Source organism: Giraffa tippelskirchi, chromosome 3 (genome assembly GCF_054371585.1).
Source record: "Giraffa tippelskirchi isolate mGirTip1 chromosome 3, T2T-mGirTip1v1.2.pri, whole genome shotgun sequence".
Classification (NCBI taxonomy): domain Eukaryota; kingdom Metazoa; phylum Chordata; class Mammalia; order Artiodactyla; family Giraffidae; genus Giraffa; species Giraffa tippelskirchi.
The window spans coordinates 173,229,188-173,256,611 of NC_137277.1; the positions used below are offsets into that span (position 1 = coordinate 173,229,188).

A 27,424-nucleotide genomic window follows, 5' to 3' on the forward strand; every position below is an offset into this window, starting at 1 on the left:
CACAAAACAACTACAAAGAAACAATTCATAACAACTTTTCTAAGTTAGCTATATTTAATAAATGGTTTTATTTCAATGCAAATTAAGTCAGATAAAAACAGTACTAATATGTCAAGTAAAAAATTCAGATTTGAGTCTTTGAACTGATCCACTGTATGTGGACAGTTTAATTTTTTTCATGTATTCATTTTAGTCAACATTTTAGATTGTTCAGATAGTCAAATGCAACAGTTGAGAAATGCCATTTCATAATGCACCCACTAAAAGCAAATTGCTGTTCAAGAGGATATATGACAAGTGGGTTTTAGCCCAGAATGTGGGACCTTTGCTTTTCTTTCCTGGGTATGTTTCCATCTCTCCTGAAGTCAGCTAAAATCTATTTAAGAAATGATTCTTATGGAGATCCTGCTTGGAAAAAGTTAACAAAGAGTATGATGTCAAATTGCTTTTGAAATCTAGGCATTTGAATGTTTACTATCACCAAATATATACTTAGGCTTTATCTTAGAAGAAACCCAGTTCCTTTTTTCTGCAGCTTTTAACAATGCAGCCATCTGGCCATGTGGCAATGAGTGGATCTCTTAATTTGGTGGTTTAAAATGTTGAGTGACAAATCTTTCAAAATAAAAATTGCCTCCTTTCTTCTAGACTTCTGCTAGATTCAGGATCCAGGACCACAGTTACCTTTTAAAGAATGTGCCTTTTCCCCTGATTTGTCCTTTAGGTTGATGATAACTAAGATGGCAATTTATATATCAATGTTGTCAAGCCACAGAGCTGTCAGACATTCTAGAACATACTTGACTGTTTGGAATGACACTGCATGTGTATCCAGTTATTGCTTTGAAATGACTGCAGCAATCACACAAAATAAAATGTGAAGTTTTATTTATATTTAAGATTGTTAAACTTTCCGCTGTTTTCATTGTCAGTATTTTTTTAAAATAACTTTGAAATGCTGTTGGGGGGTAGCTATTCAAGTAAGAGGTATAGACTACCAAGCAATGACAGGCATTTTAACTAGCTATATGTCAGGCCAATTTTATTGCTAACCTAAAAAATAAATGAAAAATAAGGATGCTACTCTAGAGTAATTATTCATTTTCCCAAAATTTTTGTTGTTTTAAAGACAATTCTTTTGGAGTATGAGGATAAACTTAAATATAATGTCTGATATACATTTACCAGATAAAGAACACATGATATTTATTTTACACTTCCATTTAAAATATGTTTTATTGAGATATAATTAATATACCATATGACTTATCAATGCAGAATGCATGCTTTTATGGTTTTTCATATATTCACAGAGTTGTGCAATCATCATCACAGTAAATTTTAGAATATTTTTACCATCCACGAAAGGAAATGTACAATTATAAGTCAATCTTTATTTCTCCCCAGGTACCCTCCCTCTACCCCTAGACAATCACTCATCTACTTTAATTATCTGTACATAGTTGCCTATTTTGGACATTTAGTATAACTAAAATCAAGTGTTTTAGAAACAAAACATAAGGTTTTTGTGTGTGTGTGTGTGTGTGTGATTAAAATTGATTGTTAACAGTTGCTCAGTCATGTCCGACTCTTTGCAACCCCATGGACTACAGCATGCCAGGCTTCCCTGTCCTTCACTATCTCCCTGAGTTTGCTCAAACTTAGGTCCACTGAGTAGATGATGCCACCCAACCATCTCATTCTCTGTCACCCCCTTCTCCTCCTGCTCTCAATCTTTACTAGTCAGGGTCTTTTCCGATGAGTCGGCTCTTTGCATCAGGTGGCCAAAGTTTTGCAGTTTCACCTTCACCATCAGTCCTTCCAATGAATATTTGGGGTTGATTTCCTTTAGGATTGACTAGTTTGATCTCCTTGCAGTACAAGGGACTCTAGAGAGTCTTCTCCAGCACCACAATATACTGCATTTTATTTATTCATTTATGGATATTTGGGTTGTTACAAGAAAATATTTATTTTTCAAAATCTCCCCTGGTAAAAGGATCTGGGACTCTTAGGATATGATAATTTTTGACTGCAATTTTGTCATCTATCATCCTGGCTATAAGAGTTTCTCCTGTTATCTCTTATTGATAATAGGGGATGATTCTAAAACAAAAGCGATGCTCAAGGATGGAGGGGCAGGGATGAGTCAAATTTCGCTTAGAACAGGATTTATCTGGAAGTTTTACCTTTTTTGCATGTGAAATTGAAAGGAAAAAGAATATATCAGACTTGGCTCCACCTTGTTTATCTCTTCTTTTGCAGAGGTGATTTAGATTACTAACACAAAGAGCTGAGATACATTCCTAAATTCTCAGGAGTCATGTCCAGGGGTAATGCAGGCAAAGAGAAGTCAGATGCTGATCAACTGAGTAGAGGATTTGCTATAGACATCCGCAATGGTGGTGGGGGATCTTCTACTGGACAGCAAGTAGAAGATCTGTTTTCTTTTTGATCAAGATGATTTCTCAAGTCCCCATTTTGCCTACTGTAATTAAACCAAGTTTCAGAGAGTCACATAACAATCACTAGCATGTTTAATAGGGAAAATCTTTTTCTTTTCCCTTGGAAACACAGAGCATGTGTCGGGTAGGGGGAGTGGTCAGAGGCTTCTCGTCTTCTGACAGGTGAACAAAACCTCAGGAGATGGTAGGTGAGATCTGTTTGCTGATTCTGAAACATGACTTGAGCATGAAATTCTTACTTGTTATCAAGTTCAGTATGATAGCTCTACACATCTCACTCTTCAAAATTCATTGTGCTCAAACTGCTGTTTTCCTTATAAGTTCTTGCATTCTCTTGGATGCCTTCAGTTCAAAGGGTTAACTCTACTTAATCTGGATAAACATACTCTAGAAAAGAAAGACTGAAAGAACAGAACTGTCCCTAGGTTATGAAGGGCAGAAATAACCCAGATCCTTAAAGTCTATATGAACAGCCATAATAAAGGAACTAACAACAAAGAACTGAAGAAATAAGTACGCTATGTAGCAGAAAGCCACCTAATTTTCAAAGCTTTCAAAATAATCCTATGTTTTCCATGTAGAAGACAAAGTCATTGTTCAGAATATTAAAATTTTAAAGGTTTCACCAAATACCAATGGAGGAAATTCCAGAAACAGTAAATGGGACAATATGATCTTTCATCTTTGAGGCACAGAGTAGAGAAGAAACAGAAGGGTGTGCTTTGCTTTCAGACAAGCTTAGCTTCATATCCTGATTTCACGTCTTAATAGTTGGTAGTCTTAATAAACCATGGGAAAAATGGGGGTCATAAATTTATAATAATAATTTGCAGAATTCCTGTGAAGATTAGATGAAATACAAAATAAAGAACATTGGCGTACACTAGATGACATTCTATTGCTTTCTGGATTATAAGCTATAAAGGTGAACTATTTTAAACAGCTGCTCTTTAACTTTTTTCACACAAGACATTTTATAAGGTTTAATCTAAATAACCTAAATAACATGAAATTGAATTTTATAAAGAACAGCTGTTTCTGAGTGTAAAGCAATTAAATTTTGGCTTCTTGTATAGAGACAGTCATACAGAGTGAAGTTAGTCAGAAAGAGAAAAACAAATATCTTATATTAACACATTTATGTGAAATCTGAAAAAAACAACTGGTATGGACAATCTTATTTACAAAGCAGAGGCAGAGACACAGAGGTAGAGAATAAACATATGAACACCAAGGAGGTGGAGGTGGAATGAATCCAGAGATTGGGATTGACATATACACACTATTGATACTATGTGTAAAGTAGATTGCTAATAAGAACCGATTGCATAGCATAGGGAACTCTACTCAATGCCCTGCGGTGACCTAAATGGGAAGGAATTCCAAAACAGAGGGGATATATGTATACATATAGCCGATTCACTTTGTGGTACAGTAGAAACTAACACAGCATTGTAAAGCAACTATAAGGCAATACATTTTTTTTAATTAGCTAAAGAAAATGCATGAGTTTTTTAAAAAATCATATTATTAATGAAAAAAGTCATTCTTAGAGTCCCAGAAATTTTGCCTAAAGAATTTCTTCTCTGGAATTTTGATAAAGCAGAATAAATACTTGTGATTAAAGAAAGAAGAACATTAAATTATGTTTTTATAAACTTTTACTTCTCATGTTTGGAATCTAATATATACAAGAACTGTGTGTTACCGTATTTTTCAAGCTATAAAACATTTTATTAAGAAATGCTTTCATTCTTGTTCTCAGAGGTGTTTATGACTTAGCTAAATACCTGCAAGTGCTATGGGTGATAATATCACATGCCATAAAACCAGTGGGTGATTGCAACAGACATGAAATTGGGAACCAACTACGTGTAGGGAGAGTAAAAAATTATAATTTGCAGCAGAAATGTAGACATGTTAAAAACATCAACCACTGCTTAACCAGCATCATTTACTAAATTCCTTAACATGAATAGTGCTGTTTGAGGGAACTTATATAGATTTGCAGGCAAAATAGACTCTATTCTTAGAAATCAATATCTTTGATGAGAATGAGAAAACATAAACTGTTATACATACATATCACCCCATTGAATCCAATGCATGATTTCAATTTCTCAATACAGCATATGAAAGCATACACAGGGTAGCTTTATTTTAAAACATTTAAAAAACCAGCTGAGAATGAGCTTTTCATCAACGTTGAAAAGCTGATCACTTAATTGACAAAAATCTTCCTTCAGACATGATAAGAATATTCAGTTTTGACTATGGCATGAAGTGAATGCAATAGAAATGCATTAGATGATATGCGTTAGAACAAAATGCAATAGATAAACTGAGCATAAACTGAACAAAAATACTGCATGGCTTTAAATTTTGTAGAATTTTATGTTTTAACTCTTTAAACTTCTATTAAAGTTATTTCTAACTTTCACCTGTAAAGTGATAAAGTTACCTTTTCCTCTTCTCAAAGTCATACACATTTGCACAAAGAAATGTAAGAAGTGTAGAAATGGATGTTTGTAGCCTTAGCAGCTCAATTATTTTAGAGTAGATGAAAGGCCACTTAAATACTTACAATCACCGAGAATAAATGATAGTGAACTTAATTTTAAAATACAAATAATTAATCTAAACTAGACCTCTAACTAGCATCTCTCATATTATGTGACAGCCAATCTAACAAATAACTCCAAGTTTTACCTCTCCCAGATGCCATAGGTATACTTAAGCAAACACTGTGTGCCTGTCAGTAATTAAGGGATGCTGTCATTCCATTGGTATATGTTTAAAAAAAAAAGTATAAAAAATAAAAATGCAACAGCAACTGCTAAATGTACATCCTGGTTGATGCCACACAGAAAAGTGAATTGAGTATTTAGATAATCTAGTCCTCAAATCAAGCTGCTAATGGTGCAGATGTACTTTTCCTTCTTTTGAAAAGAACTGTTCAGATTCACTATCTACACTAAAAGTTGTTCTCCATTCTATTTCATTGGGTTTGTAAGAACCACTTTATTTGGCCTGCTCTGTGGCTACGTATTAAGTCATTAGCTCTAAGCATGTATCTGAATTACTGCTCCCTATAGCTTGGATTTCTAGAGCTCTTCAGAGACTCATTAAGGTAAAATGTTCTAACAGACTGTCAAGTGCTTAGATGTAACTTGCTTTTCAAATAAATGGCCATTAAAGCTAAGTCTTTGAAAATTGGAATTCTGAAGTCTGTCGTTTTCACACAATGAATAAATAATCAGATAGATATAGACAAAGCAATTAGAGAGAAACAAAAAAATACCAGAGGGGATTATCTATTGTTCTGAAGAGGATAAAAACTAGTGTTTCACATTTGTTTCCTTTGACAATGATTTTGATTAATTATTAAAATATTCATGTTTCAAAGAGACTTTCTGTATGATGAACACTGGTTTGTTTGTTTTTTTTCCTTTGTTGGATTTTTGTCTCTGTTGGTAAAACTGACATATATCCTAATCCTGGCTTATTTTCCAATTTATTTTCTTGAACTTCATTCATTTAAGGTAATGACTTCTGGAAAAATTACTTCTGTAATGGAGGTGTTAATTCAAGTTAGCTCTAGGCTTGCTATTAACAAGACATGACCAATAAACTTCTGAATTTAAGCTTTGATTATGGGATCAAGTGTTTGAAATAGGTGACTCAGATGCTCTTCAAACACTTCACATTCTCTGACCTCTCTAGAAATCTTTGACAGCAAGAGAGCAGGAAAGTGTTTTTTGTTTCATTTTGTGTTTAGACTTAATATTTCATGGTTTCTGACTTCAATCATTGAAGCATCCATCAAGAATTAAAAAAATATATATATTATAGTTTCTGTCTGAGATTCCAAATGTAAGCTTTTAATTGAAGGATACTATGAATTGTCTACTTTCGTTGAGTTGGAGAAGACTCTTGAGAGTCCCTTGGACAGCAAGGAGATCCAACCAGTCCATCCTAAAGGAAATCAGTCCTGAATATTCATTGGAAGGACTGATGCTGAAGCTGAAGCTCCAATATTTTGGCCACTCGATTCAAAGAACTGACTCATTGGAAAAGGCCCTGATGCTGGGAAATATTGAAGGCAAGAGGAGAAGGGGACAACAGAGGATGAGATGGTTGGATGGCATCGCCAACTTGATGGGCTTGAGTGTGAGCAAGCTATGGGAGTTGGTGATGGATGGGGAAGCCTGGCATGCTGCAGTCCATGAGGTTGCAAAGAGTTGGGCATGACTGAGCAACAGAACTGAACTGAGCTTTTGGAAAGATTCAAAAACACACCCTTCTCTGTGCAAAAGAGGAGATAGTACTGTCTGGGCGAGGACAGCTGGAGCCCTGACTTTTATTCCTTTGTAATGTCCACACCTTATCATCATGCCTTGTCTGTTGCCAACTAACATTTTCTCACTTGAAAGGAAAGGAGAAAAGAGCACAAAATATTCCTGAGTTTCAAATCAGTCTTGTCAAATAAATTTTTACTTTACTAAGAGTAAATAAATAAAAATTTGAAATTCCTAGTTGAAAAATCATTTCACTCAAAAATTTGAAGATATTGCTCTGTTGTTTTCTAGCTCCCTTGCAAGCTATGCCCAACTCTTTGCAACCCCATGGAGTGTAGCCTGCCAGGCTCCTCTACCCATGGGATTCTCCAGGCAAGAATACTGGAGTGGGTTGCTGTACCCTCCTCTAGGGGATCTTCCCAACCCAGGGATTGAACCCACTTCTCTTAAGTCTCCTGAATTGGCAGGCTGGTTCTTTACCACTAGCGCCACCTGGTAAAGCCTCTCACAAGCTATACTCTATGGCAAATCTTGGTCTCCTGGAAGCACCAACAGTAGTATTTAAGGACTTAAGTATAATACTCAGAGATTCCACGATCCTAAGTTGTTACTCCAGTTCCTTGGGGCACATTGCTGCCAGTGTCTTCAACAGTCCAGAGACTCCAGATGTGAGAAACAGCCAATGGGAGTTTGACAAAATAGTTCTGATGCTGCTCACAGATGGGGTTTTCTATTTTTGTGTACTTGATCTTCACATTCAGTTTTAAAGAGCTGGATGAGGGTCAGATTTCTTCATAACTTTCAGACCTCCTTACGAACTACCTCGTCACAGTGAATTTTTCTGATGATTCTGCTTTTTTCTTATAGCACCATGCAATTCTCCTTCATAGCAGTCATTACAATTTGCATAAAAATTTTTTAATTATTCCCGTCTTTTCCCCCAAATGTGTGCGTGTATGTGTGTGTTAGTCACTCAGTTGTGTCCAGCTCCTTGCAACCCCATGGACTATAGCCCTCCAGGCTCCTCTGTCTATGGAATTCTTCAGGCAAGAATACTGGAGTGGGTTGCCAGTTTCTTCAGGGGATCTTCCCGATCCAGGGATCAAACATGCTTCATTTATGTCTCCTGCATTGGCAGGCAGGTTCTTGACCACTGGTGCCACCTCGGAAGCCCTTTTCCCAAACAGAAGGTAGGCTAGTGAAGAGTGGGACCACTGTCTTGTCAGTGTGAACTGTGCATCTCCCCAAGTGCGTGGTGCAGCAGATGTCCAGACAACAGCTGCTAAGTAAATGAAGAATAACCAGGTCATAGATGAAGATAAAGAGATCTTGAATTGGCCATATCAGTGGCCCGTTTTGGCCCCAATTTGTGTTTTGTTGGACTATCACTTCCAGCCCAACCTGATCTGGAACCATGTTATAGCAAATCTTGGCCTAATCTAGGGGGACCTGTTTTCCCTAAGCACTGAGATAGCAATTCTTATTCTTATGACTTAAGAGCTCCTTTAAATGTTTATTTTTCCCTTTAAATGTGAAGAGAGTAAAATAAATAAAAGATAATATCTCTGATCTTTATTACATATGAGCATGAGCCACAGGAAATCATATTTGCACAGGGAGCAAACAGTGAATAAAAACTTGCTTATGAAGTGTTGGAAAGTGCACTTTTAAGTCAATTGTCAGGCAGCTTTGAAGTAGAAGGAGGCGTAATTACCTTCATACTCCCTGCAGCTTGCACTACAGGGGCCTCGTTTACTTTGAATGACTGTATGTGTGAATGTCCAGGAATAGTTTAAGATGGACTGGTCTAGTAGTATTCCTGAGAGTAGGTTAGATGGCTCCCATGGTTAAGAAAGAAAGAAATCATAAATCATCAGCGCTCAAAAGCGCGTCTGACTTGTTCAGTGGACTAAGGCAGTTGCATCAAACATCTGTATTTGACAGAAGCATACATTCTCAAATGCCACTTACAATTAGGAAGGGAGGCATGATTGAAAGTAGAAATTGACTTGACTTGACGTTCTACTTTTTTCTTAAAATTATCTTATATACCATACATGCAGAAAATGTTCTGATGTCCTTCACAAGTATTCTAGACTATCTTTAAAGAGAATACTATTGAAAAGTATACTAGAAATCTTGCCATAGGAAATAAATATTAAATAAGTCTTTTTACTCGTGTAACACCTATTATTCACTTAAAATACCTTGACATGTATCACTGAATGTACATTATTTTTATTGAGCTAGTAGGCAAAAAATTCTCAAATGCAAAGCAAAGTTGTCTCGTTCAAACTGTATCCTTTCCCAGTGTTCCTCCATTTCCACCTGTGTATTTGAAGCATAAGCTGGAATCAAGATTGCCGGAGAAATATCAATAACCTCAGATAATGCAGATGACACCACCCTTATGGCAGAAAGCAAAGAGGAACTAAAGAACCTCTTGATGAAGGTGAAAGAGGAGAGTGAAAAAGCTGGCTTAAAACTCGACATTCAAAAAATGAAGATCATGGCATCTGGTCCCATCACTTCACAGTAATTAGATGGAGAAACAATGGAAACAGATGGACTTAATTTTCTTGGGCTCCAAAATCACTGCAGATGGTGACTGCAGCCATGATAGTAAAAGACGCTTGTTCCGTGGAAGAAAAGCTATGACCAACCTAGACAGCATATTAAAAAACAGGCATTACTTTGCCAACAAAGGTCTGTATAGTCAAAGCTATGGCTTTTCCAGTAGTCATGTATGCATGTGAGAGCTGGACCATAAAGAAGGCTGAGCATCCAGAAATTGATGATTTTGAACTGTGGTGTTGGAGAAGACTCTTGAGAGTCCCTTGGACTGCAAGGAGATCCAACCAGTCCATCCTAAAGGAAATCAGTGCTGAATATTCACTGGAAGGACTGAGGCTGAAGCTCCAATACTTTGGCCACCTGATGTGAACAGCTGACTCATTGGAAAAGACCCTGATGCTGGGAAAGATTGAAGATAGGAGGAGAAGGGGACGACAGAGGATGAGACGGTTAGATGGCATCACTGACTTGATGAACATGAGTTTGAGCAAGCTCCGGGAGATGGTGAAGGACAGGGAAGCCTGGTGTGCTGCAGTTTATGGGGCCGCAAAGAGTTGGACATGACTGAGCAACTGAACAACAACAATCTGAAGTTCAAACTTATGAGGCATTTCATTCATCCCTTGAGAAAATATTTGAGTCCCTATGAAGGTAATAAGTGTGAAATGAAAACTGCAAGGAGGAGTCCATGGCTTCACAGACTGTGTGTTAGACGATACTGAACAGATAGAGGAGGGAGGGGAAGGCTCCCTGAGGAGGTGAAGTTTGAAGAAAGATCTGAAAGTCTTAGAGGTGAGGTCAAGGCATAGATGAGCAGAAAGGCGGTAAGCTGGGAGAAGATTCTGGGTAGATAAGCAACATATGTCAAGTTTTTAAAACATAGTGCATTTAAGAAGTGGTAAGGAAGATTGGTGGAATGTAGGGAGTGAGCAGATAAATGGAACACTTTGAGACCAGAGGAATAAGGTTTCGGAGTATGGGGAATTTGAAGGGAATTTTAAAGACCTTGTCTTTATCTTGAATGCAATGGAAAACCAGTAAAGAAAACGACTCCCAGATAAGAGGAGACATAACTATATCTTTGTCTGTAATGCAGGAGAACGAGGTTCAGTCTCTGGGTTGGGAAGATCCCCTGGGGGAGGAAATGGCAACCCACTCTACCATTTTTGCCTAGAAAATCCCACAGACAGAGGAGCCTGGTGGGCTACAGTTCATGGAGTGGCAAAGAGTTGGACATGACTGAGTGACTAATACTTTCACTTTCAAATATATCTTAGCTTGTTGAAGCTGTAACAAAAACTGTAACTGGATGGCTTATCACCAAGAGAAATTTATTATAGTTCTTGTAGTTTGGAGGCTGGAAGAGTGAGATTAGGGGGCCACAATGGCCAGACTCTGATAAGAATCCCCTTCCAGATTGCAGACTGCTAACTTACCAGACCATCTGACCTGTCTCTTGAGAAACCTGTATGCAGGTCAGGAAGCAACAGTTAGAACTGGACATGGAACAACAGACTGGTTCCAAATAGGAAAAGGAGTATGTCAAGGCTGTATATTGTCACTCTGCTTATTTAACTTATATGCAGAGTACATCATGAGAAACACTGGGCTGGAAGAAACACAAGCTGGAATCAAGATTGCCAGGAGAAATATCAATAACCTCAGATACGCAAATGACACAACCCTTATGGCAGAAAGTGAAGAAGAACTAAAGGGTCTCTTGATGACAGTGGAAGAGGAGAGTGAAAAAGTTGGCTTAAAGCTCAACATTCAGAAAAATAAGATTATGGCATCTGGTCCCATCACTTCATGGGAAATAGATGGGGAAACAGTGTCAGACTTTATTTTTTGGGGCTCCAAAATCACTGCTGATGATGATTGCAGCCATGAAATTAAAAGACTCTTACTCCTTGGAAGGAAAGTTATGACCAACCTAGACAGCATATTTAAAAGCAGAGACATTACTTTGCCAACAAAGGTCCATCTAGTCAAGGCTATGGTTTTTCAAGTGGTCATGTATGGATGTAAGAGATGGACGGTGAAGAAAGCTGAGCGCCAAAGAACTGATGCTTTTGAACTGTGGTGTTGGAGAAGACTCTTGCGAGTCCCTTGGACTGCAAGGAGACCCAACCAGTCCATCCTAAAGGAGATCAATCCTGAGTGTTCATTGCAAGGACTGATTTTGAAGCTGCAATTCCAATACTTTGGCCACCTGATGGGAAGAGTTGACTCACTGGAAAAGACCCTGATGCTAGGAAGGATTGAGGGCAGGAGGAGAAGGGGACGACAGAGGATGAGATGGTTGGATGGCATCACCGACTCGATGGACATGGGTTTGTGTAGACTCCGGGAGTTAGTGATGGACAGGGAGGCCTGGCGTGCTGCGATTCATGGGGTTGCAAAGAGTCGGACACAACTGAGCAAGTGAACTGAACTGAACTTCTCATTGCACCCTCACAAGGCAAAGGGTCTTAAGACTCTCCTAAGGCATTAATCCCATTTCATGATTTTATCAGATCCTAGTCACCTCCTAAAGGCACTGCCTCCTAAGGCTGCTGTCACACTGCGGTGATAGGCTTTCACATGAATTCTGGAAGGTCACATTTATTCTATGACATCATGTTTCTGTTTTGGAAAGACCACTCTGTGGGCAGTTTCTTTCCCCTGAGCTCTATGCCGCTCCACAATTCTAAAGATCAGATTAAAAATTAATTTCATTTAGTTTCATTCCTTGCACATCTAGAGTTGTAGACAAGAGTCTACATTCTGTTTTGTTCTTGCTGCCATTGCCCAATTCAGAACATTTCTCTGTAACCAGGAGCAAAAATCTTTAATTAGCATCCCCAACTGTAGCTCCCTCAGATCTAGCCCATTCTGTGTCCTGCTGCTCCCAGCCTAAGAAACTTCCATTTCCCTTTAATGTCTAGAGAAATCTCAGTAAGTGCTATGAGTCACTCCATGTCCTAAGTGCTTAACCATACATTATACAGACATTATGTTACATTTTACATCTCTTAAGCTTCACATATATTATACCATTGTACTTGTATTATATTATTGTATCATTTAAACCTCACCACCCCCAGGCAAGGTAGGCACTATCATTTCAGTGCACTTCACTTGTCAACCCTGCTCTCTAAGCTCCAGGCAAATGCCACCAATGATGTTTGCTGAATATGCCCAGAGTCTTCTTTCCTCTGTACTTTAGCACTGTGGGAATGGGGAGATGTTACCTCTGCTCTGCTCCCCCACTCCCTCATCAGAACATCCATTCTGACTTGAACTAATATGCTACCTTCTTCAATACCCCCACTTGCAGATTTTCTGAAGTGCTGTATCCCTCTTAGCATTTGTTTTTAACAACTATGTAGCATTCATGTGAATAAATAGAAGGGTTTTCTTTTAGTAGTTCATCACCTCTCTATTAGAAGGGTCTGCTTACTTACTTCCTTAACTCTCTTAAATTTATGTAGAGTAAAATTTACAGACAATACAGTTCATTTTTTGGGGTGTACGTATCTATGCAGTCTTACACATGCATACATTCCTGTAACCAGGGGAAGATATAGAACACTTTCAACATCCCCAAAGAATTCCCCTGTGCTGCTCTTTTATAGGCAGACCCTCTTTCCCTCAATCCTTACAGTCACTGACCTGTTGTTTATTCCTATAGTTTTGCCTTTTCTAAAATGTTGTGATAGTGGAATCATACAGTATATAACCATTTATATACCTGATGGGAAGAGCTGATCATTGGAAAAGACCTTGATGCTGGGAAAGATCGAGGGCAGGGGCAGAAGGGGGCCACAGAGGATGAGACGGTTGGATGCCATCACCAACTCAACCGACATAAGTTTGAGCAAACTCCAGGGAGTAGTGAAGGACAGGGTAGCCTGGCATGCTGCAGTCCATGAGGTTGCAATGAGTTAGTCATGACTTAGCAACTGAACAACAATGACAACAACATAATCATTTAAGACTAGGTTCTTTCACTCAGCAAGCTGCATTTGAGATTTCTCCATGTTGTGTGTATTTACTGTTTGTTTCTCTTTATTGCTGGATAGTATGCTATTGTTTGGATGCATCACAGTTTATCTATTCATCTGCTTAGTCACTGACTACAGGTTTTCATATAAATATAAGTTTTCATTCAATTTGGGCAATACCTATGAGTGGGATTACTTGGTTTTGTGGTAAGTGTATGTTTAACTTCTAAGAAGAGGTCAAACTCTTTTCCAGAGTGACTGTATTTTATCCCCTGCATATTCACTTTTGTAATTTTTTAATGTGGCTGAAAAAATGGTCTTCCCCAATCATTTTGTTAACTGATTTATACAAGTGGCAAGACTGAATTGCAGTCATGGTGTTGAAGAAGAAACTGCCTGTGCTGGCTAAATATTCCATCCAGCGAGGGCAAAGGCTGAGAGAGAGAAAAAAAATTCTCTGAAAAACAGAATCTGAAATATGAGCTCATTATTTGTTATCTTATCCTCCAATTCTTGCTTTTAGATTAGGTGAAACTTAAAATATAGCAAACAGCTTTCAGGTATTCCAATATGGAATTGATGGTAAATTTTATCTTATAGGAACCACCCACCTCCTTGTGACCTGCATCCTGTTTGTAGAAAACCTTCAGGTTTTTAGGCCTTGCAGAGTTTCAAAGAGAAAATTTAACCAGAAAACTGAAAAAAATGCAGAAGCAAAGGAAAATAGTCAAGCAAGATAAAATAATAATAGTTTCATCATAAAACAAAGTCAAAGACCTCTAGTTTCTCCTCAAGGGTTACAGATAACATCCTCAGCCATAGCCTTGTGTTGTTTTGCAGATACTAAAACCCCATCAGGTAGAAGAAGAAGTTAACTGTATGCTGACCACAAGCCTATTGATGTCAACACAATATACCACATTAACACATTTAAGAATAAAAATCACATGATCATCTCAAAAGATGTGGAAAAAGTTTTTGGAATTAGTTAATATCCACTCAAAGAGATGGGGATACCAGACTACCTTACCTGCCTCCTGAGAAACCTGTATGCAGGTTAAGAAGCAACAGTTAGAACCCGACATCAAACAATAAACTGGTTGCAAATCGGGAAAGGAGTACGTCAAGGCTGTATATTGTCACCTTGCTTATTTAACTTATATGCAGAGTACATCATGAGTAATGGCAGGCTGGATGAAGCACAAACCAGAATCAAAATTGCCGGGAGAAATATCAATAACCTCAGATATGCGGATGACACCACCTTTATGGCAGAAAGTGAAGAGGAACTAAAGAGTCTCTTGATGAAGATGTAAGAGAATGAAAAAGCTGGCTTAAAAGTCAACATTCAAAAAACTAAGATCATAGCATCTGGTCCCATCACTTAATGGCAAATAGATGGGGGAACAAATGGAAACAGTAACAAACTTTATTTTCTTGGGCTCCAAAATCACTGTGAATGGTAACTGCAGCCATGATATTGAAAGACACCTGCTCCTTGGAAGAAAAGCTATGACAAACCTAGACACCGTATTAAAAAGCAGGGACAACACTTTGCCAACAAAGGTCTGTCTGTATAGTCAAAGCTGTGCTTTTTCCAGTAGTAAAGTATGGATGTGAGAACTGGACCACAAAGAAGGCTGAGCACCAAAGAATTGATGCTTTCAAACTGTGGTGTTGGAGATGACTCTTTGAGAGTCCCTTGGACTGCAGGGAGATCCAAGCAGTCAATCCTAAAGGAAATAAACCTTGAATATTCATTGGAAAGACTGATCTGAAGCTGAAGCTGCAATACTTTGGGGACTTGATGAGAAGAGCTGACTCATTAGAAAAGACCTTGATGCTGGAAGAGACTGAGGGCAGGTGGAGACGGGGGTATTGGAGGATGGAGATAGTTAGATGGCATCATTGACTCAACAGACATGAGTCAAACTCTGGAAATTGGTGATGGACAGGGAAGTCTGGCGTGCTGCAGTCCATGCGGTTGCAAAGAATCGGGTTGGATATAACTGAGCTACTGAAAAACAATATCCACTTAGGATTAAAAACTCTCAAAAAAGTGGGTATAGAGGGAACACACCTTTACATAATGAAGACTATATATGGCAAACATACAGACAGCATCATACTCAATGGTGAAAACCTGAAAGCATTTTCCTTTAAGATCAGGAATGAAACAAGATGTTCACTCTTGCCACTTTAATTCAACATAATATGAGGCCTTGGGATGAACTGTTTCCATCAAAGATTTCTGTTTTCCTTTTTGATTATAAATATAGTCCTTAAGGAGAAGGTTAATTAAATGTCTACAGAAATTCAAACATTGATAGTTAGACATAAGTTAATTAGAAAAAGTTTTCAGGCAATTTATACAGGAGACATAAGAGACATGGGTTCAATCCCTGGGTCAGGAAGGTCCCCTGGAGAAGGAAATTCCAACCCACTCCAGTATTTTTGCCTGGAGAATCCCATGGACAGAGGAGCCTGGCAGGCTACAGATTGTAGGGTCACAAAGAGTCGGACATAACTAAAGTGACTTAGCATGCACGCATACAGGTGCCCATTTTAGACCTTCAGAACTAATGTGATAGCAGATACTTTCATTATGCATCTTCTCAGGCAAACATTTGGTCCTCATAAAAATCCTATAAAGATGCCATTATGATTCCCATGTCAGGAATCTAAGACACAGAAAAGTTAAGTAACTTGTGCAGAGTCACAGAGCTGCTCTGTGGTAGGGTTCACTAGCAAGTAGTCTGTTTTAGAGGTCTGTGCCATGTTATATTATCTTTTTAGCATAGTATTTACCATATGCTCTATCATATATTATATATGATGTTACATATGTGGTGTGACACACTATATTATATACATATATTTTACTATGTTGTTTTTAAAAGATGATGAACTGGAGAGACTGCTAAGGGTTCTAATTCAATTAACAATTGGACATACTCTCAATATTTCATTCTAGCAGTCTAAGATGGTCTTTTTAAAAAACCGTGGCTTAGTGATGGGAATGTGTCTTTAATATATTACAATTATGAAGCCATGATGGTTGCTGAGAATTTTTTTCTTCAAAGGCATCTCTTGTCAATCTCAACTGTGATTTGGTTAAATCCCAAAGAGCTTGAAGTAGGAGCCAAGATGGATATGGCAGAGCGTGGGAGAAGTATTCCCCAGGGAGAGGGCAACAGCTCTCAGGAAGTACTCTGAGTTTGATGGCTGATGGAGAAAAGACCAAGGAAGAAGGGACACCACCAAGAGCAGCCCGTGAGAGGGGAAGGCAGGGGCCTCATCTCTAAGGGCAGAGCCCAGGTTGAAGCTGGAGGCTTCATAAACCACACTGGATTTAGCACTAACCTTGGACAACTTTTGGGGGATCTTGAAGTTCTCCATTTTCATGTATGTGCCTCAAATATGATGTATGTGTCTGACTCTGTGACCCTACAGACTGCAGCATGTAGGCTTTCCTGTCCTTCACTATCTCCTGGAGTTTGCTCAAACTCAAGTCTGTTGAGTCGATGATGCCATCCAACCATCTCATCCTCTGTTGCCCCTTTCTCCTCCTGCCCTCAATCTTTCCCAGGATCAGGGTGATGTTTGGACCAAGGTAAATATACTCCTGTAATTCAGGAGATCCAGGTTCGATCCTTGGGTTGGGAAGATCCCCTGGAGAAGGGAATGGCAACCCACTCCAGTATTCTTGCTTGGAGAATTCCATGGACAGAAGAACCTTGTGAGCTACAGTCCATGGCGGTCTCAAAGAATCGGATACAAATGAGCTACTAACACACACTTATACTCTGAATATCCAAGACATGAATTTTCTTGGAAAAGAGCATTAGCTGTAGTGTCTACATGCGACCCTCTGCAACTCTTTGTGACCCCATGGACTATACAGTCCAGGGAATTCTCCAGGCCAGAATACTGGAGTGGGTAGCCTTTCGCTTCTCCAGGGGATCATCCCAACCCAGGGACTGAACCCAGGTCTACTGCATTGCAGGCAGATTCTTTACCAGCTGGGCCACAAGGGAAGACCACAAAAAAGACAAAAAATTCTTTGCCTTGAAAAACTAATGGATCTTATAGTGACCGAATCTAGACTCCAGCCTTATTAGTCCTGATAGAATGAATATCACTCAATTCCTTTCATATGTTGCAAACTGGCATTTTCACTTCAAATTCAGTCAATATCCAGCCTAGAAAATGTTTAGTGTGCATAGGTAGTGTTTTAAGTAAAATCAAGGTAACATTAAACAATTGAGTGATTTTTCATAAAAGCTCTGAATTTCCAACCTCTAGAGAAACTCTGGGACAAAAACCTTCATTTCCATATGACGATTGTCCCCAGGTCCTTTTAAGTGTGTCAGGTCCTTCACCAGTTCCTATTGTATTCTGGATTCTGAAGTTGCACAGTAAATGCCAGTCCTTGGTTTCTGTATTGGTCATTTTTTTAAGAACAGAGAAATATGTCTCTGTACCCAAGAGGGGAAATAAAAATGCCAAGACTGTGAGTTTAAAGAAAAATGGTAGTGAGCCTATTTCTTTGTGAAAGTGAGTGCTAGATCCACATGTTTGATATGCAAAGTTATCTGTGTTTAAAAGAAACAAGACAAAATCATAAAATAATATTATGAAATCATCCATCATAAAGAAGCACACAGGTGTAAAGAAAAGATGTATGATGAAACAACTGGTGATCTGTTGAAAAGGACTGAAAATTTAAAAGCATTTGTTTTGGATGTGAGTAAAATAACTGATGCTCCTGTTGAATTAGTTATGCATTAGGGGAAATAATTTGTCTGTGCAATTGCTTTTTACAGATGACAGGTTTATTAAACAAAGTCTATTGAGTGTAACAGAAATCATGTGTTCTGAACAGAAACAAGTTTTACAAACAAAAGTCTAGCTGGAAATAATGTTGCTTGGCATACTGAAGCTACTGTTAAGATTTTAGTGTATACTTTACATGGAAAATGTTATTTGTGGCATCAGCTCAAAGCACAGATTGATTCCTGTCTATCTATAAATCATATCTATCTATCTGTCTGTGTAGTACCAGCCAGTTATTTATATTTGTTGTTGGTATTTTGATGATTTTGATTTTACTGAGAACTTTTGGATATAGAGTTCCTCATGGCATAATATCAGGAAATGAGCTACTTTACTGAGAAAAGTTGACTAATTCATTGTAGATCGGTCAAAACTGGTTGAGTTGTATTGCTGCTGTGGTTGGTATTAAAATTAGACATCAGGGAACTAACATATATACAACATTTTTCAAGAATGTAGAATTTTAGTTCATGTAGTGCATTGTGAACTTGTTTTTGTTTGTTTTGGTTAAAAAGTTGATACTAAACAATATTATGAACATTGTAATTAACTCCATTAACTGAATAAACTCCCATAGCTTGAGTCAAAGTGAGATTTCTGGATGAACCGGACAGGTAGTATGACATAGGTTTTTAATAGCTTCATATGACAAAATACTGAGCGGAGTTTTAACTGTTCAAAACATTGACTTATTCATGGAACCTTGACTGCACTAAGGATCTGGCCATTTAAGTTGCTGGTACAATTCACCTAATCACTGAATAGCTATCAAAATGAATGATTTCACTGCTCCAGTAATACTGAGATGATGTGTTTGGAGATACCATTTGGGAAGAAATTATCTGGTCCACTTTTATATGCTAAACTCAGTCTCCCTAATGAAATGGAACCACATACTCCACACTATGGTTTTGAAGTCTGATGTTTAAAAAGATTTCTCTGGTTGATGTCAAACTGCAAGTAACATTAATTAACATCACTCAGTTTCTATCTCTTAATATTTCCACTTGTGAAGTAAGAACTACCGTTGGATACAGGATCGTAAAAATCATTAAGTACTGGCATCTAAAAATGATGACATTGGGACACAGTAATTCCATCTCTCCCAGATGGAATTACCTGAAATATAAAATTCACAGGTCTGTCCAGTCTATTTATGTCTGGGAACAGTTGTTTTCCATTATGGAAAGCAATAAAAGTAAATATCACACCCAGCTGGAGGAACCATGACTGAACTTGACATTACACATTGTAAACTGAAATATAAAACCTGCTATTGACATGGTGTGTAGAAGAAAAGGTTTCATATGTTCATTTTTTTAGTTTCAGAACAAGTTCTATTAACTCATAACATAAAAATTTAACAATGGGATGTTTCTAATTTTAAAGTATATAGTTTAAATGTTGGCTTTAAAATTATTTTCAGTATCAATCATATCTGTATTACGTTAGGTATTTTTGTCTTTGTTCAGTAAAAATGAATGGCAGATGATTCTGTTTCTGGCAGATGCTGGCTTTCTTCCTGGTGTGTGTTGCTCATTTCATTACCTGCTCACCCCTTTAGGTGTTTGAGGTTGTGTTCCCTGATACGGATGTGAATTAAAGCACAAGATTATGAAGAGAAAGAGTGCGCAGAAGAAGAAGAGAGGAGGAGCCAACACAAAATTCATTAAAAAGTTCACATAGGGGCCGAGTAAGAGAAAAGACAGAGGACACGGGTACCCAGAGAGGTAACCAGAAACCAGGAGAATGTGGGGCTGCAGGGCTTGAGGGAAGACATTGTTGGCAGAGCAGAGACTATCTACCATGAGCCCTGAGCATCTCTGTACTTGCTGGGTACACCAAGAATGCAATGTCTGAATTCTCTTTCCTAGGGCCATTTCTCGGCCTTGTGCCTACAGAAAGCAGTCTTAAAGGATGAAGTTAATTTCTTCCTTCCCCACCAACAGAGTACAGTCGCTCATGGTTCATTATAAAATCAGTAGATGCCACACACTCAGCATTCCTTCGTTGCAATGCAGACTCACTGTATGCATGACATACACCTGGGACCCACCTGAGTCATCCCCATGGTTCTTGGGGGGCAAGGGAAATTGACGCAAACATACTGACTGACTACTGCTGTGCTGTGCGTAACAAAGTACTTTTTCTCTGACCCAGAAATCTCATGTCTTTTCCAAGCATTCACCTAACAGTAACAGTCAGCTTGAAAGTAGGGCAAAATCTCTGCTCTTTCATGGTCCCAGACACTCATTCAGGAGAAGAGCTACCAATGCTGCCAAGTGTTCAGTAGCACAGGAAGCTCAGCTTGGTGCTCTGTAAAGACCTAGATAGGTGGGATGGGAGTGAGGTGGGAGGGAGGTCTAAGAGGGAGGAGGTAAATGCATACATACAGCTGATTCACAAAGGAAACAAATGATAAGTATTAAAAAAAAAAAAGAAAGGTACACATCAAAAAGGGTCTATTGGTCCTTAATAAACTTGGCAAAGAACAGTTTCCACGGAGTGCTGAGGGCCAAAGAGAATGTCTAAACTATTTTAATATGTTTGGCTATAAATGAGAGTACAGAAGGTAACTGCTAAATGATGATATAGGGTCAAAGGAGGATTCTAATTCCTGCCAGCAATTTTCCAGTTATTTCATTGTGCTCCTTCCCTGATTTTGTTTGGGATTCCTGCTAAGACAGCTGGTATGGTTGTACAGCTGGTATGGTTGTACAAGTGTGCTTTGTAGTATAATTCCAAGAGGCCAAGGGGTACCATTTACTTTCTAGTTACAGTGCAGTTGTAGGGTTATTATAATAGTTTTCTGGAGAGAAGCACTATATTGAATTGAGGAAGGAAACCCCTTTGCATTTGTGGCGAGGCTGCCTCTGGGGGACACTCAGGAGGAATCTATCCCCGAGTAAAGCAACCCTGGACTATAGAGGTGACTTCCTTGCCTGCACTCAACATTCTTATTGTGAGTCACCTAAGTACCAAGAATAGTACTGGGTGATGATACTGGGGTGTAGAAGATGATACAGTTCTAGCCCTCAGAGTTCCAGAAGCCTTTCAGAGAGATGCTGACTAACATGAGCTGTGGATAATGAAGAGCTATTAGTCACCAAAGTAGGGAATAGAGGGTCTGGAGAAGTGTGGATAGTTTCTGTAAAGACTTTGAGTCAGAATGATCCATGTAGGATGGACTAAGGAGCAGAGAGGTGAAACTTCACAAAGCATCCTTTATCCCAGGAGGCTGCTGTTTAGGTTTTGTTGCTGTTTAGTCCCTAAGTCGTGACCGACTCTTTGCGACCCCATGGATTGTAGCCTGCCAGGCTCCTCTGTCCATGGAATCTCCCAGGCAAGAATACTGGAGTGGATTGCCATTTCCTCCTCCAGGGGATTTTCCTGACCCAGGAATCAAACCAGTGTCTCCTGCATTGGCAGGTGGGTTCTGCACCACTGAGCCACCGGTTGAAACCCACTGTTTACATTGGAAGGGAATAATTTACAGTGAAACTTAAATATGCCCTTAGGGGCTAAAGTGAAACTGTTAGTGGTTCAGTTGTGTCCGACTCTTTGTGACTTTAGGCCACCAGGCTTCTCTATCCATGGAATTCTCCAGGCAAGAAAACTGGAGTGGTTTTGAGTGCCCTATTTCATGCATTGAACTTGGACTGGTGATCGATTTCACATATGTTAATATACATGTTTCAATGTTATTCTCTCCAATCATCCCACCCTTGCTTTCTCCCACAGAGTCCAAAAGTCTGTTCTTTATATCTGTGTCTCTTTTGCTGTCTTGCCTATATGGTTCTCGTTACCATCTTTCTAAATTCCATATATATGTGTTAATATACTGTATTGGTGTTTTTCTTTCTGACTCACTTCACTCTGTGTAATAGGCTCCAGTTTCATCCACCTCATTAGATGGGATGGGGAGGGAGGTGGAAGGTGGGGTTCAGGATGGGGGACGCATGTACACCCGTGGCTGACGCATGTCAATGTATGGCAAAAATCACCACAATATGGTAAAGTAATTAGCCTCCAATTAAAATAAATAAATTAATTTAAAAAAAGAAAAAAGAATACTGGAGTGGGTAGCCATTCCATTCTCAAAGGAATCTTTCTGCCCCAGGGATCAAACCCAGGTCTCCCACGTTGCAGGCAGATTCTTTATTGTTTGCCACCAGGGAAGAAGAACAAAACAAAAACCTGTAGCAGTACAAGAAAGTAGGAAAGAATTATGCTTAACTTTTCCCCCCCTAATAATCAGGCAATTAAATAAAAGCCAGAGAAGCTCCAAGCAGTTTTTTTGTTTGTTTCATATTTTCTCTTATCTTTAGTCTCCGATTGGATTTCCAATGATATGGGCATTATTCTACAGTTGAAATATGCTTGTGTTCAGAAACTCCAGGCTTGGGATCCCATCACATCTGACCTCATCACAGCCAGAGGTCGCATCTTTTTTGCACATTCCACTCTTATCTCTCTCCTGTGGGTTTCACCCTGACACAAGTAATTAATTTTCTATAAAATGGTTATTTGTGTCTTTTGGAAATTTATCCTCTTCTAATAAGAAGGTTGTACAATTACCCTCTGTTCCCATTTAAAGCATAGTCAAGCTGTTGGAATCCGCCCATGCAAAGTTCCCTTCACCTTCCAAAGAAGACACCTTTCAGGCCAGCTGGTGCCGCCCTGAGTGGCACATTGCGTGGGGGCAGGAGACTCAGATTCCAGGGCTGTGATGAGCACATTGTTTCTAGTTTCTAGGTTGCACGTTGCTCTGGCAGAGAGAAATCATACTCATTTCTGCATCCGTGGAAAAGAGAACATCCATTCTTCCATGATCAATTCTCATTAGAACACAAACTGACCAGAGATGGTAATCTCGTAAAATTTCACCTCTTGTTTTTAAGCACCCATTGAAACAAACTGCAGCTGCGAAATTAGAAAACGCTTGCTCCTTGGAAGAAAAGCTATGACAAACCTAGACAGTGTATTAACAAGCAAAGACAACAATTGGTGACAAAAGTCCATATAATCAAAGCTATGGTTTTTTAGCAGTCATGTATGGATGTGAGAGCTGGACCATAAAGAAGGCTGAGTGCCAAAGAATTGAGGCTTTTGAATTGTGGTGTTGGAGAAGACTCTTGAGAGTCCCTGGGACTGCAAGGAGATCAAATCAGTCAATCCTTAAGGAAATAACCCTGAATATTCATTGGAAGGATTGATGCTGAAGCTCCAGTTCTTTGGCCACCTGATGCGAAGAGTCAACTCACTGGAAAAGACCCTGATGCTGAGAAAGATTGAGGGCAAAAGGAGAAGGGGGTGACATGAGATGGTTGGATGGTATCACCAACTGAATGGACATGAGTTTGAGCAAACTCTGGGAAATAGTGAAGGACAGGGGAGCCTGGCATGCTGCAGTCCATGGGGTCACGATGAGTTGGACATGACTTAATGACTGAACAACAACAACAAACAGACTTGTGGTTGGTGACGGGGAATGGATTGGGAGTTTGGGATTAGCAGATGCAATCTATTATATATAGAATGGACAAACAATAAGGTCCTACTGTGTAGTACAGGGAACTATATTCAATATCCTGTGATAAACCATAACAAAAAAGAATATGAAAAAGAATATATAAAAACTATATATACACACACACACATATATATATATATATAATTTGAATCACTTTGCTGTACACCAGAAGCTAATACAACATTGTAAATCAAATCAACTATACTTCAATTAAAAAATATTTTCACTAATATTTTTACTGTAGTTACTTAGTAAACTATTTTTTTAGAGATAATACAGAGACAATTCTTAACTCTTTACTAAATTATATTTTCTGACTGAGTGTAATTTAAATTAAAAGATATTTGTTTTTTTTATTAAAAATTAAAAAAATAATAAACCAAGGCAAGAAATTGAAGGGATAATATTTCAGAGAGTGTAAAAATGTGTTTTTCATTTATTATCCTGCTTATTAAGCATCCTTTCATTTTTTATCTATCTGTCCTGTTTCATTGCTCTTTCTCCTTATTGTGAACATATCCAGGATTGACCTTCATCACCTAATCTGAAAATTCAGCTCCAGTGGATGTGACTTTAAAAGGGCAAACCACAGAATGTACGTTGAAAGACTCAGCAACATCAGCCTCCAGGCAGAAGGTTCTTCTGCTTCTCTCCTTCAGCACAGGAGTTAAAAAGCTAAGAAATGGAGAGAGTGTTTGCCCTTTCTATTTGTGTACTCTTGAGGCTCAATTATTTGAGTCCCACTGACTCAATGACACTTGCTGGGACTACTGATGGACTTTCCCAATCACAGTGAAAAAGGACCTACTCGTGCAATCACAGGATGAAATAAACTTGAGAGAAGCTAAATATCAAGCTTACAAAATGTAAAATTGTATATAAACTGCATACATGGAGTTGGGAATCTGGGAAAGAGGAGGTCGCTCATTTCATATGCTCCAATTAAGTCATCCTGACTTAGTGTTGACAGGGCCTTCTGGGACTGAGCTAGCCCTCAGACAGATGGGTACATGTCAGAGAGACAGACCATCATTCCGTCATCTGTCATGTTACTGAAGGCCTCTAGTTGAGAGCTGTGAGTGAATCTCATTCCAATCAGGGCTCTAGGCCTTTAAACGAGCAGTTAGTCATTTCCCTCTTCTCTCTTTCGTGTATATTGGGAGACAGATACGATTTCATTTGGAAAAAAAAGAGTTTTGCTTCTTAGAAAAAAAGACATGGATGCAGAGCACATTCAGAGGCTGTGCTTGAATTATTTACAAACATATATGAATAATCACTGAAACTTCAACGTGAGTTATTAAACATATAAAGAGACAGAAATCTCTTTGGCAACAAACAAATTTTAGGAATGTTAACTAAACCAAGTTAGAATATATTGGCATAATATTTTGAAAACCTTAAGATTGTAAGCTCAGAAGTTCTTCAGTTATCTTTAGAAGATGTTTGTTATTGCTTAAAGTTTCAAATATTTTTCTCTCCCTTGAGGCATTTTATATTTTAGTCCTTTGGATTTGAATATTACTGTGAGCTTTGCTTTTGATGAAAACCAATTGCCAGATAACTAAAAAGCCATTGAGTTTTGGTTTTAAAATCACTTAAGTCCAATAATCCTTTCTTTCAAAAATGCATTAGGGTCTTTCTTCAATGTATATTAAGCCTGGTGTATGAATATACGCATTTACCTTTGGTCATATTTCTGCATTGACTAAAATTCTCTTTCTTGTCTTTGTTCAGTTAATGTTTTCCTATTTTTCATGCTGTGACTTAAAAGCAAAATCACATCTCAGAAATCTACTTTGGTGTGTAGCTTTTTCCATCACCTTCTCTGACCAGAAATAACTTTTGCCTCTCCTGTGATCCCACCTCCCGCATTTGTATCATTGGTGCTAATGTATCACACTGAAGTAGTTGAGAAAATCTGAAATTTTCCCCAGTCCTGTGGAGTGTCTGGTAGATATGACTTATCTAGCTTTATTATTTTTAAAATGCTTTTATTTTTTTACAGGTAATATGGTCATTACAATAAATGAAACAAAAAATAATATGAGATATGTAAAGGTAAAACTGATCATTTCAATCCTCTCTCGTCTCTTCCTTCTTCCAATACCTGCCAATGCGGTGATGAAATTTAATAGCTTAAGCTATATCTTTCTACATCCTTCTCCAAGCAAATCTATATTGATATATCTATGTGTTTAAAGATACAGATCTCTCTATCTTTGTCTGTATCTTTATATCTTTATCTGTTTATCAGTATGTATATGTGTACACATTGATATAAAGATTTTATTTTGGAACAATGTAATTTTACTATATATATTATAACATGCTTTCTTGTGGGGGGCAGCCTGAGAACAAACAGGATCTGCTTTGGGAGCTGCCTTGTTGACTCAAGGGTCTAATTCCAGACATAGCTCTCTGTCCCGCCACCCCTTATTATTCATTAACCTTAAGGAAACATCTTGCAGCCCCTGGAGCACATCTGACGCAGGACAAATGGCTTTTACGACCTGAGTCTTGAGAAACAAAGTCTTAAGATCTTGACTGATTACGTTATCTTCCTTATGTGATCTTTGGTGCAAAGAATGTATTGTATAAGAATTTCCTGGTAGAAGGGTATAAAATCTGTGCATAAAAATAAACAATCATCACTGACTGCAGTGATCCTCTCAACCCCGCTGCGTCTCTATCTACTTATTTCTCAGCCGAGGAATCCCGCGTTTGTGCCTACGTTGACTCGTCGGCCGGTCCCGACACTTTCTCTCATGGACATCCATATATCTAACTTTCTATATATATTTTTTCTTCTAGTATTGCATACATACACTATAGCTTTCAATAAAGCTATATGAGCTCATAATACACGTTAACCAACAGTTAGAACTGGACATGGAATAACTGGCTGGTTCAAAATTGGGAAAGGATCTCATCCAGGCTGCATATTGTCATCCTGCTTATTTAACTTATATGTAGAGTACATCATGCAAAATGTCAGGCTGGATGAATCACAAGCTAGAGTCAAGATTGCTAGGAGAAATATCAACAACCTCAGGGATGCAGATGATACTACTCTAATGGCAGAAAGTGAGGAGGAACCAAAGAGCCTCTTGATGAGGGTGAAAGAGGAGAGTGAAAAAGCTGGCTAAAACCTCAACATTCAAAAAACTAAGATCATGGCATCTGGTCCCATCACTTCATGGCAAATAGATGAAGAAAAAGTGGAAACAGTAACAGATTTTATTTCCTTGGGCCCCAAAGTCACTGTGGATGGTGACTGCAGCCTTGAAATTAAAAGACTCTTGTTTCTTGGAAGAGAGGTTATGACAGACCTAGACAGTGTATTAAAAAGCAGAGATATCACTTTACTGATGGAAGTCTGAATACTGAAAGCTATGGTTTCTACAGTAGTCATGTACAGATGTGAGAGTTGGGGTCACAAAGAGTCAGACACGACTTATCCACTGAACAATAATAACAAATAGTACATGTTGGGTTTTTCACCTGCAATACGTGAGTGTGTATTTTGTGGGGAAGGCAATATGCTGAGGCAAAGTGCAATCTTTATTTTATCCATTTCCTTTTTACTGAATTTACTCTACTACTCTGTCATTTTTGTGTTAAATCTCCATTCTTCCACACTGTGATCTTATGGTAAGAACTTGACATATAACATATATTCATGTGTGTGTCTACATATGTGTATATATATGGATGTATACGCATGTATGC

General features: G+C 38.5%; 1 protein-coding gene across 12 annotated transcripts in view; it reads right to left on the bottom strand.

Annotated features, from left to right (window-relative positions):
• The window catches only part of SPHKAP (SPHK1 interactor, AKAP domain containing), a 176,692-nt gene that overhangs the window by 50,267 nt on the left and 99,001 nt on the right, over nucleotides 1-27,424 (bottom strand). For 2 of the 12 annotated variants that reach the window (XM_081584813.1, XM_081584812.1), the window contains exon 4: nucleotides 13,935-14,019. The exons of the other annotated variants lie outside the window; for them this stretch is intronic. The gene's annotated coding sequence lies outside the window, so the exon portion shown is untranslated. The remainder of the gene's footprint in view (nucleotides 1-13,934; nucleotides 14,020-27,424) is intronic. 12 annotated transcript variants of the gene reach the window in all.